At 42.4% G+C, this 12,302-nt stretch overlaps 1 protein-coding gene and 1 long non-coding RNA gene across 5 annotated transcripts in view; one reads left to right on the plus strand and one right to left on the minus strand.

Moving 5' to 3' along the window:
- LOC308400855 (uncharacterized protein) overlaps positions 1 to 12,302 on the minus strand; it is a 218,367-nt gene that overhangs the window by 134,748 nt on the left and 71,317 nt on the right. The gene's annotated exons all lie outside the window — the stretch shown is intronic.
- On the plus strand, positions 1,373 to 8,130 carry LOC308401876. 4 transcript variants are annotated; one of them, XR_013972636.1, is made up of 6 exons: positions 1,373 to 1,597; positions 2,196 to 2,279; positions 2,645 to 2,727; positions 3,028 to 3,229; positions 7,741 to 7,890; positions 8,060 to 8,130. It is a non-coding gene; the product is annotated as an uncharacterized lncRNA (long non-coding RNA). The 4 variants fall into 4 exon arrangements; XR_013972637.1 differs by lacking the exon at positions 2,645 to 2,727; XR_013972638.1 differs by lacking the exon at positions 1,373 to 1,597 and having other exon boundaries at positions 2,138 to 2,279.

The raw sequence follows: 12,302 nt of genomic DNA on the forward strand, positions 1-12,302 counted from the left end.
CTCTGAGAAGACACACACACCGAGTGCAGGCTTGCTTGCTTTATTTATAGTGAAAGTAAGTTACATAGTACTTCCTCTTTTAACTGAAAAGGGAGAGGTCAGGCATTATCTCAGCTTATCTGACCTTGCACACATACACTGAAAATAACAATGCAGAAGTATATCATGCTTATCTGACATCACACACTGAGGAAAGGAATGCATTATGTTCTCTTTAACACTTAGCTTGGTTATGTGAAAATATATGAACACACAAAATATAAGGCACACTTGATTATATTGTATTATAGAGATTTGGTTATATTGTATAATGTAGAAAATCTCTAACAGAGTATATATTCATGCTAGCATTTATGGCGCCTAAAACACATTTATGATACACACATACTACACACTTATAACATCTTACAAAAACAGGCTTAATAATGACAATAACTGAACTAACATCGCAATCATAAACATCAGGGTGGCTAAATATGAATTATGTGTGTTTCAAGGTGTTGGAAAGAAATGACACCCACCTCTCCCACAGGGGAATTGTAGGAAAAGGGGTACACTGTATTTATAGTATTGCACCAAAGAAGAAGAAGAAAAGAATGAGGAGGGGCTCTAACTGATAATGAACACAACTACAGGCTTGGAGGTCCTAAAAGTCAGGTATAAAAGGAGCAGTTTGGGGGTTTAGAACACATTTTGTGTAATTATAACAATGTGATTTATGACTCTGTTACACAGGGTCTCACACTATACCGCCCGATGCTCTGATGCGACCTGAGTGCTCACACTGTGCCTCCATAAAATGAAGGTTATAACAGAAAATCTGTCGCTCGCTCTCTGTGTGTCTTTCACTCACACAGACACACCACCACCATCAACTTTGCTAAATTGCTAATGAAAAACATTGATCAGGCAGCTGTGATTGAGCAGCAATGTAAATCCAACTATTTTCACGGTTTTTGTGGTCGTGATAATTTTGTGATGCCACATCGAAAAGGCTCGGATGAGCTTTCCAAAGTTCTACAAGTTGTGCCTCCATTGCTTGTGTCCAGATCACACGCTGCACAGCCGTGCTGCTCAGTCTTTTTCACCGACGTTTATGTGTTTGCGCGTGAGCAGCTGCGGTGACACGTCACGAGCGATTGATGATCGGGAGCTGGTCGTGAGGTGTTAATCGCTTCTCGTTACCCCACGTATACTACACGACGCACGATGAAGGCCAAAATCGAGCCGATCACCAAATCGGTCGCACGACTCAAAAATCGTCTCAAAATGGGCCAAAAATCGCGTGCGATTTTGGCCCATTTTGGCCCATTTTACACTGTGCCCAAAAATCGCACAGGGGCTCACACTGTGCGATTTTGGCCCATTTTGAGACGATTTTTGAGTCGTGCGACCGATTTGGTGATCGGCCCGATTTTGGCCTTCATCATGCGTCGTGCATCGTGTAGTATACGTGGGGTAACGAGAAGCGATTGACACCTCACGACCAGCTCCCGATCATCAATCGCTAGCAGAGTGAAGCTGACCCCCCACCCACTTGAAACGTAAAGGCAAATAGGCGGAGCGGTTAGTGCTACGTTTGTGCAGATTTGTGAAGGTAAAATGAGTGTTTGTGCTGCTACGGTTTTTGAGATATTAAACATTATTTTATAGGTCATTCAAAGGTCACCATCCCCCCAGACTGCTCCAAAACAAACCAAAATGGTCTACTTTTTTAGTGCTACGTTTGTGCTGATTTGTGCAGGTAAAATTAGCGTTTGTGCTGCTACAGTATCTGAGATATAATGATTTTAATTATTACAGCCTACACTGTATAACACCAGTGTCTGTGGCAGTGAGTTTCAGCAGCTGTGGAGTTTTGCCCTTTTTCTAGGCTTGCTGCATATTAACTTTTATTAGTTTACACTTTAGTAACACAATTTATTCAGCGGAAAGGTCGATATTTCTTTTGTTACTAGTGCAGAAACGTACACAAGGTAGGCTAAAGTTTTTATTTTTTCTGTGGCAAAACTGAGTTTCATGTGAAGTGATTCACGTTTACCTAAATTATTATTATTTTTTACATACCCAGTTGGCCTCTATGATTTTGTTTTGAATTATATATGTTCATTATTATTATGTAGCTGTCTCAGAAAAAATGAAGTGTTTGCTTTGATAGGTTGTTACCTACGTGTAGAAAACTGAATATTCCACAGCACCTAGGCGAGGGATCTTCAACCTGCGGCTCTAAAGCAACATGTGGCTCTCCGGCCCCTCCACTGTGGCTCTTACAAGACCAAGTAAGTCATTTTTTTATTATAAAGACAACAAGAAAGGGTTCTGTTAACAGTTTTTTTTTAAATGAAATATCTGCATTGACTATTCACTGAATGTACAAGGCTTTTAAAAGTGATTTAATGTTTCTTAGGTTCAAATCTGTTTACTGTAATTTTCAAGTTGGTTGGCCATCTTTCCTAATTTTCAATTATTATGGAAAGGACTCACGTAGCTGGCTTCATTTTAACAAATACTTTTTTCCGTTATAAAGCTTTGATGATTCATTGTCTTATCAAATCTAAAAATAAGCATTTTTATTTACATTTCCATAGCTTACACGATACAACAACTCATTTTCTAGATATTTATAGGCTCTTTCTTTTTTTAGGCTCTAGACAGGTTTTGTAGCAGCAGGGGGGAAAGGGGCCCTTTGAAATGAAAAGGATGCTGACCCCTGACTTAAGCCACCAGGTAAACACAAAACAAATACGGAAAAATTATTGACAAAAACTGGAACGGTTACTTTCAAGGCTACGGGTGAAGGTGACTGGGTGTGTAAAAGCAAATATACATCAGACTGACAAAGAAAAGAGTGTTAAAAGATTTTTAATTTAGAACTTTAACTTTATGTGCAAAACTGAACTTACTGATAACACACACTAGCCATTTGAACACATGTAACTGTAATGAACCAAATAAAACAGAAAAATGCAGGCAGCACTCATTATACTGTGTATAACACAGCATGGGGTTGTATTTTTTTCTTTTCAGATGCTCCTGTCACTCCATTTCCCAGGTCATCATAGCACTCCCACACACATGGAGCTCTCCTGCAGTATGCAGTGTAATGCCCCAAACCATCAGTGGTCATCTTTCCATGGAAAGCAATTAATGCCCTCAAAGTGAACGACTTTCCTTGGAGAACCAGGTTGGAGGGAAATTCATTCAGTGGAAATTCTGTTTGGTTTGCAAGGTCATGTTAAGGGTTCAATATTGAGGAAGGGTACAAGAGGTGATCGAAGAATAACCACACTGATCCGGCCGGGTGAAGTCAAACGATGATTTTAATGAATACACGCGTGGGAAGAATAATCTGTACGCAGACAAGAATTAATCTTCAACTTAATCAAAGCACAAACAATTATTTTATAGCATCAGGGTTTGATTAATGATGCCCCTTCATACGTCACAGATACATTTTATACATAGATCAGCTCAAAACCACAATGACTTTTAACATAGTTCGAAAGAACATCATCTTCTATTTTCATAGCCGGTACTTCCGGTCAACCTTTCAGTTTTTGTCTTGAAGTGAATTGTTCCCCTTTTTGCCGAGACAACAAGGAACGGTTCCTCGTTTACAGAGACACTTTCGCAGTTACAACCAGACATGACTAACCTCTTTCCTATAAATAAGTCTAACTAATGTGTGTGTGTGTGTATATGTCACGACCTCACTTCAGCCTCTATGTCACCTCTCACCTACTAACTGTCTGTGTCTCGTCCTTAAATGCTCTCTCTCAATTCACCTGTTGCACTTCTGACCTTTCACCAGAACAGAGGCTCATCCTTATGTGCACTAACCTAACTGAAACTATGCATATGTCATCTACTAAATAAATGTTTTAATCAAGAACCTCTTACTAAAAGCTTAATATGAAAATGACCTGATATAAGTGTTTTGTAAGCCTGTATTGCAATTCCTTCTATGTTCTAATTTCCCTCAGCATGTATCACCTGGACAATCACGCCAGTGAAGCTTAAGACCCTTAATGAACCAAACATCAACTCAAAATAAGCACAGATATGCAATGTGTATAAAATAGTTATAACTGCATCTGAAATACAAAGTTAATATGATAACCGTATGCATAAACATCTTAAGGCCATCTTAAAGCTATCTGTTACATTGTTAATGTCTTTCTCCGCAAACTAAGAAGAGCAGGAGCACCAGCCCCCATCATGTACACTTTCTACAGAGGCACCATCGAGAGCATCCTGTCGAGCTGCATCACTGTGTGGTTTGGAGCCTGCAATGCGTCCTGTCATAGAACCCTCCAACGCATAGTGAGAGCTGCAGAGAGGATCATTGGTGTCTCTCTCCCCTCCCTCCAGGACATTTACAGCACCCGTCTCACTAAAAAAGCCCTTTGCATAGCGGCTGATCCCACGCACCCAATGCAAAGCTTCTTCAAGCTGCTGCTGTCAGGGAGGAGACTGCGGAGTCTCCAGGCCAGGACCAGCAGACTGAAGGACAGCTTCATCCATCAGGCTGTCAGGAAGCTTAACTCCCTCCCGATTCTGCCCCCTCACCCCTCTTCTCCTCCATGGTCTCACTGAACTCTGTCACACACACACACACACACACACACACACACACACACACACACACACACACACACACACACACACACACACACACACACACACACACTCTGACTCACTCACTGGCCTGCACCAGTTACCAGTCACTTTGTGGAGCATTGGACTGCCACTATCTCATAAGACTTTGTTGTTATCTCTTACCGTACATTACTAAATCTCCATTTGCACTATTTGCCTATTTGCACTACTCTGCCTGGTTTACACTCAATGTCATTTACCCTTACCTGAATACTGTATATTGTATATTGTATAGCTTTCTTGTTCATTTGTATTGTATTTATTTAAATTTTTACTTTTTAATTATTTTATTTGCATTTTTTAATCACTCTCTTATATTTAAATGTTCATTGCTATTTCATCTAGGGTTTGAGAGTAACGAAATTTCTATTCTCTGTATGTCCTGTACATGTGGCAGAATTGACAAATAAAGTTGACTTTGACTTTGACTTTGAAAGCAATGATCATACTGCAGATTATATTATGCTGGTAAAATACTTTTGTTCATCCCCACAATCCCCCTTTCAACCTCTGGCAAACCAGAGGTCGATACATATGTTGTTGTTCACTCCTCAGCCCACTCAACTACTTCCATATCCATCATTGGCATCATGGATATAGGGGCCACCGCCCCAGGGTCCACTGCCTTTACAATCACCTTCTCTACCAACCTTCGGGCACAAGGAATGAGACAACAACCACAAGTCACCAAAATACCCACCAATACAGATAGAGAAAACATAACTGACAGAGCAAACCCCTTCCACTGTCCGAACACTGAGGTCATCCAGCTCTCCAGCGGGTTGTCAATTCCTGAATGGTCATGCATGGTTCTAGAGAGACTCTTTAGCCCCTCCAAAGCTCGCGTCACCGACCCATCTGGAGCAGTGTTATTCGGGATAAAAGTACAACACTGGTCCCCGAACATAGCACAAACGCCCCCTTTTTCCACCAACAACATATCAAGGGCCATTCTATTCTGGATCCCCACTAACGAGGTCGGACCCATCTGCTCCGCTAATCCTTCCAGGCCGTCTCTGGTAAGGTTAGAGAGCCTCAGCAAATTATAGTGAACGTAATTGATTCTGTCTACATTCTTGTTCGGGGTCACTGGAAAGAGAGCAGAAATTATTGGAAGATTCTCAAAACCGGCAGCTATTTGGTCTACGAGTTTATATTCACTTGGAACTCCTCTGGGGACCCCTATTGAGTCAATCCAGGTTGGCGAGTTCAGCCTAGGGTCATAAGCGTGTGTTCCCTCAGTCCCGCTCTTGGACAGGATATGTCTCTTCCGTCTAGCTGCCAATGTGCGTGTGTTGTGCTGTGGAATGGTTTTTACCTGATTTCCAATTAGCATAAGAGGTGCTCCTAGTCTCACCATCGCGCACGTCCCCACACTTCCCAGAGGAACACGAGCCAAAAGAGTCTTGTGCCCACAGTAGTAATAAAGTCCACTTCTAGCCCAGGTCCCAATAAACGTGTTGGGATCACTTATATTGTTTGTGGTTCTTCCCGTCTGGGTAACAGCGCACCAACTTGGGTCGATTTCTCCCACGTTATATATTACTTTATCTGTGGAGAACTTAAAACACGTATAATTATCCTTTTTCGGCAAAAATGGTCCTGCCTTGGCTGTTCCACTGTAGACACTTCGGCCCGTATCATGTTTCCACTATCCAACAAACTGGGAGGCGAGGTCGAGCCTTCATCTGCAGCTGAGGCTATCATTCTCCCTCCCATATTTTGGGACTGGCATTCCACTGCCCTTGTCCCTTCTTCGGGGATAGTTTGGGGAGTAGTAGTATATTCAACGTCTAGTACTCCGCCAAGGACAACTCCAGTCTGTCCGTCTGGACCACGAACTTGTCCCCCTCCAAGGGTCATTACAGGCATGACATACGGTGGTGGTGGGGCACTAGACGTCAATGCAGCCCAAGGATATAGTTTCGGTGTGTAATATCTGTTAGCCTCTTCTACCTTCGGAGTCAAATCCTTCACTTGGTCCTCTAGCTTTTTATTTTCCTCCTTCAGGTGTTTCAAAGACTCCATTATACTCACCATGTCTCCTGATTTTCCTGTGTCATCCTCCTCCTCCATCATCCAGGAAGAGGCTGCCCTCCACAGGAACAGCCACTTACAGCACTTGGCATGAGTTTCTTTTAGGTCCTTAATTTCTCCTCTGACTTTCCTGTTCCCTGAACGTCCCTCGGACTCCTCTTCTACTTGTTTCAATCTCTGTTCACATCTCTCTCCTTCAGTTTTTAACACCAAGCTCAGAGCTATTTTGTCACCCAGCCCTTTCTGTTGGGATGTAATGAGTTTGCTTACCTCAACCTCCATCGCTTGGCACTCCTTCTCTGCTGATTTTAATGCTCCAGGGGAAGCCAAATGAATAGCTTTCTTAAGCTGTTCAAGCTGATCCTTCAGAGGTTTATATCCCCTTTTCCCACTAGATGTCGCACCCGAGCTGTCAGCCATTCTCTGAAACACAAACTTACCTCTTCAAATGACGTTGGTCGACTCCGCCTTCTAGGTCTAGGTCACCCAGACACGCTTAGCTTTCGGTTTCAGAATCCGTCTCGCTGTTTTCGCAATCACTGGCTCCTCTTCCCCTGCTCGGTGACACACAAAGTTTAACCCAGCACTTTAGACGCTGTCCTCGCGTTCTCAAACGTTGACACTCAATCAAAATTGTTCGCACTCAAAGTGTTAATATATGAAACCAGCAACTCTTATGCGCAACGCGCTCACCTCCATATACTTACCTCTCTCCCATAGTTCCTCTGATTAGTGTTTTTCATTTATTTTTAAACCCATTAACGGCGCTGCGCGTCCCTTATACACTTTACAGCATCCTGGTTCTAATTCACTCAAGGACACCAACACTAGACACGGATAGTCCGCGTAATCTCCTCGGTTCAACATGCGCTGACAACCATCTCAACCTTACTTCTCCCACAAAACACCCTGAAGCGTCCCTCAACTTATCCCGTTAGTATCAATCCACACGATATCTCCAATGTTGTAGCTGTGAGTAACTGTCCCTGCACAGAGCTCATTTCCTGTGGTGCTGTCTTCTGTTTTGAATTCTGATGGACACAGAGATGGATTGGAGAGTGGCCTGAGGCAGGTAGACTCAGGTAGGCCAAGTCCTGCTTCCACAGCCGTGCCAAGATGAGCCATACCAGACTCTTTGAGGACAGAGATGGCAGGAGAAACAAATGGCACTTCCCTTGTCATCCCTTTGCTGAGGTAGCAGTGCTGTGAGGAGCAGTGTTTGGTAAAATAAACACTTGAGATGTTCCTCATTGTCTTAGCAATTACAGCGGAGATATTGCACTGCGCATCGATTTGGATCGCAGCAGACCTCAACGAGACAGCTTCAAACATTACACTAAGCAGCTCTGCTCTCCTTCTGTAGGTTTGTTGGGTCACACCATCTGTGGCAATGGCTTTCACCAGCTGCAGGACTGGGTTTTCACTGTCCTTCAGAACAGCATTTTGAAATGTGGAGCTGTCACAGAAGGCACAACATAAGCACTGAAAAAATGCATCAAATGCACAGGTATTGAGCACAGAGATTGTCGATTCCCCTAATCTAATAGGCTGATGGAGGTTTCCATTTTTTAATAATCCCACTTTCACTCTTTTGGCCCCAAAAGTTTCATCTGCATGGAGCCATTCGGTACATGAAGAGAGGTAGGAAGTCCTCTTCCTTTTTTTGGGTGGAACAGCTAGGCCCCTCCAGTTCTCAACTGCATCCCCATCAGCCGGAAGAATGTTTGTGGCAGCATCAGATCCCACAAATGGGTGAGCATCCATTTTTATTTTGTCTTCTGCATTGTGAGTCGTCATGGATCCAGAATTGGCATCTGTGACTTTCAGTGATCCCACTGTTGGCTCATCTTTGACCTTTTCTTTTGCAGAACAAATCCGCATATGAATGAAAGATGACGAGCAATGAAGCGATCGACTCGAAGAGGCAAGTTGTCATGTTTGAAAAGGCCATGTTTTATGTTTTTGAACTCAGCTTCAACAGTGGCTGAACTTGCTGTGATGCTGGTGCTTTGGAAGAGAGGGACCATTATTCCTGTCCAGAGTGGCAAGTAACTTGCCAGTCTTATTATATGAGGAATGATCTCAGGGAGAAAGTGAATATTATCTCTATCCCCGTTTGCTGCAGCAAGTGACCTGCTCTCCTCACATATTTCTGTTACCCACTGTCGTAGGTCAGTCTGGATCTCATCCACTGAATCCACTCTCTCACTTTCCTCCGTCTGTTCATCTGGAATGATGATGGAGTCTTGAGCAATTTGGGCTTTCAAGTATTTCTTGCACCTTTCTGAAGGAAGAGGGGCTCCAGAACTGTCATCACCTTCTGCCTCACTGAGGGCCACAACAGTGATAGCATGTAGGAGCTGTTTTGCATGGTCCAAACATTGAGACTGAAGAAGTTTTGCTAATGACCTGACAAAGAAATCTTTAACACGATGTGTTTTCTTCTTCAGGCAGTTCCACTGGCATATCATCTTGATGCAGTGCGCAACATCAACCCTGATATAACAAGGGGGCAGTTTGGCAGACTGGGTTCCAAGAAGGACATGAAAGCATTCATTAAGGTAGGACTTCAGATCAGGATGAGGAGTGAAAGCCTTGACCAGAGCTCCCAGAATTGCCAGAGAAAAGTCACTCACAGCTTCCTTTGGCACAGGTGCACCTGCACGAATCCATTCTGTCAACCAGTTTGCGATGGCATTAACATCATGTTTCTCTGACAGCATTTGCACCACTGGGACACTGGGGCAATTGTTTTCTTTCAGAATACCTTGATAAAGGAAGATATGGCCAGATTTGCCATTTGGTCTCAGCAGTTTTTTCACAACTGAACCGGTTGCATCAAAACACACAGTTGGGGGAGATTTTTTTGACAATGTCTTATAAACATGCATCTGTGTTTGACTCCAGTAGTGACAGAAAAACTTGTCCAGTCCAATATCTCGGATGCTACCACTGTGAGGAACACTATATTTTAACAATTGCAGAGATGCAATGGGGTCCTTATCTCCTAATTCCAAGTCTTTTCTCTCTTGTTTGGCTTTTCGCAGAGCGGCCAAATTTGGAAGGTGGCTTGGCTCAGGATCTCCAACATCCATCAGATCTGCTGCCCTCGCTGACCTCCATACAGCCAGTTCCATTCTGCCCTCACACAGCTCTTTAGCGATCTGTTCACGCAGGTTTCCAGACATGAACTGCTTGGAGTGGCCAGTGTGCAGGGAGAAATCTGTATTTCTCATGAAACACTGGAGCACCATTGGACTATTAATTGCTGGCTGTCTGTCACATGACATTTCTAACTGGCCATGACACTCCTTACAGTCGCCTCTGATGTCCAGATAATTATTGTTGACAATTGGATGGACCTTTGCTCTACGGAACACAAGTGTACATGTATTTTTGATCTTCTTCCATATAAGATCGTTGATGATATGAGTCCAAGTGCCAGGTTTCAAAATTGTGTATTCCCTTTTTTGGGTAGGAGAAAACTTGTCATTGTATTCAACCTTTTCAGGAATAAATTTAACCCAGTCCTCAAAAGGGACTTCTAGTTCAAAAGCTTGACAGTTTTCTTGTCCAGGAGAAATGCAATGTGAATCTAACTCTCCTTCACTATTACTTTCCTGATCACTGATTTCCAAAGCTGACCAGATGTTGTGTCTATTTAGCTTCACAAAAGTGTACAGGGCCTTTGCTGACATCTTGTTTTCTAGCTGCTGACTCAGCTCTTTCCAGACTGATGCAGTTGGAGTGGCTATTTTGCCATTTTGGACTATGGCCTCTTTTGAATCGCAAAGAACTGCAAAAATGGAAACCTTGTCTACAGATGGCTTTCAAGGCATCTAAAAAAATAACACACTGATTATGATGGAGCAAAATGTGATTTCTGAACTATATATACAACCAGGAGCAACCCCTCCCCCAAGTTCTCCACCAATCTACACTTTCATATTTTGTGGAATTATTGTTTTTAAGATGGAGCTATTGAATTTGTGAGTTTATTAAATTGAGTCTGAGTATTTAACCCATGTACTGTACAGCACTTTAGTCCAGTGTGCTACATGTTTTAAAGTGCTTTAGAAACTTTTTTCTTGGACATTTTTGAAAATGTTTAACATTGAAAAAAAATCCTTTTGATCCAGACAGTTAGCTATATCATGTATTAACTCAGTAACTAAAACCTCAGTATTTTAAATGTAAGCTTACCTTGTTCAGAAATCAGATGAACGCTGTTCTAAGAATCCTTCAGACACAGTAATGCCAAAAAATAGTTTTTTCTGCCAGAAAATGTGTATTTGATGCAAAAGACTGCGAGCTTGTTCGTTTCTCAAAAAGTGTTCATGGGAGTGTAAAATGTTCAAATGTAGTTTTCAATAAAGTTTTTTTAATCCACTCTAAAAAAAAAAACCTCAAGCATTTGCATCGTGGTTTCATGAACAAAAAGTGATTGAAGTAAAGAAATTGAAGTTAAAAAAAAAATACACTCATTACAAATTTAGCTGATTAAATACAACAAGATGGTTTTTTTAACAGAACTTTATTGAACAAGTGAACACACAAAGTGAAAGGTCATTTGAAAAAGACATTTTTCAGCAGTAAACCATAACAGGATATCTCAAATCATAGCAGCACAAATGCTAATTTTACCTGCACAAATCAGCACAAACGTAGCACTAAAAAAGTAGACCATTTTGGTTTGTTTTGGAGCAGTCTGGGGGGATGGTGACCTTTGAATGACCTATAAAATAATGTTTAATATCTCAAAAACCGTAGCAGCATAAACGCTAATTTTACCTGCACAAATCTGCACAAACGTAGCACTAACCGCTCCGCCTATTTGCCTTTACGTTTCAAGTGGGTGGGGGGTCAGCTTCACTCTGCTTCAATAGCTTGGTCGTGAGGATTTCAAACCTGTTTGAAATCCTCGCGACCGTGAGGGTGTCACCGCAGTTTCTCACACTGCGCATGCGCAAACACAAATGTCAGCGAAAAAGACGGCGCAGCACAGCAGTGTAGCGTGTGATCTGGACACAAGCGATGGAGGCACAATTTGTAGAACTTTGGAAAGCTCATCCGAGCCTTTTCGGTGTGGCCTCACAAAATTATCACGACCACAACAACCGTGAAAATAGTTGGATTTACACTGCTGCTCAATCACAGCTGCCTGATCAATGTTTTTCATTAGCAATTTAGCAAAGTTGATGGTGGTGGTGTGTCTGTGTGAGTGAAAGACACAGAGAGAGAGAGAGCGACAGATTTTCTGTTATAACCTTCATTTTATGGAGCACAGTGTGAACACTCAGGTCGCATCAGAGCATCGGGCGGTATAGTGTGAGACCTGCATCGTGACCTACCAACTTCTAACCCCTGCGAGTCAATCGTACAGTTTGAGCAGGAGCTGAATCGCGCGACTGAAAAAATTGCACAGTGTCTGCCCAGCATTAGAGCAGCAATGTTTGTTCCCCTCAGAGAAAGGGAAGAATGGGAAAAGGAAAACACCTGGCTGGAAAAAGTTAATATGGGCATGTGCAGTGAATATCAGCGCTATGTGGCCAGAAGTGTGATAATATAACTTATTTTGTGTAATAAACAACTGCAAGGATAGATGA

Source organism: Rhamphochromis sp. 'chilingali' (assembly GCF_963969265.1).
Source record: "Rhamphochromis sp. 'chilingali' genome assembly, chromosome: 1".
Taxonomy (NCBI): Eukaryota; Metazoa; Chordata; class Actinopteri; order Cichliformes; family Cichlidae; genus Rhamphochromis; species Rhamphochromis sp. 'chilingali'.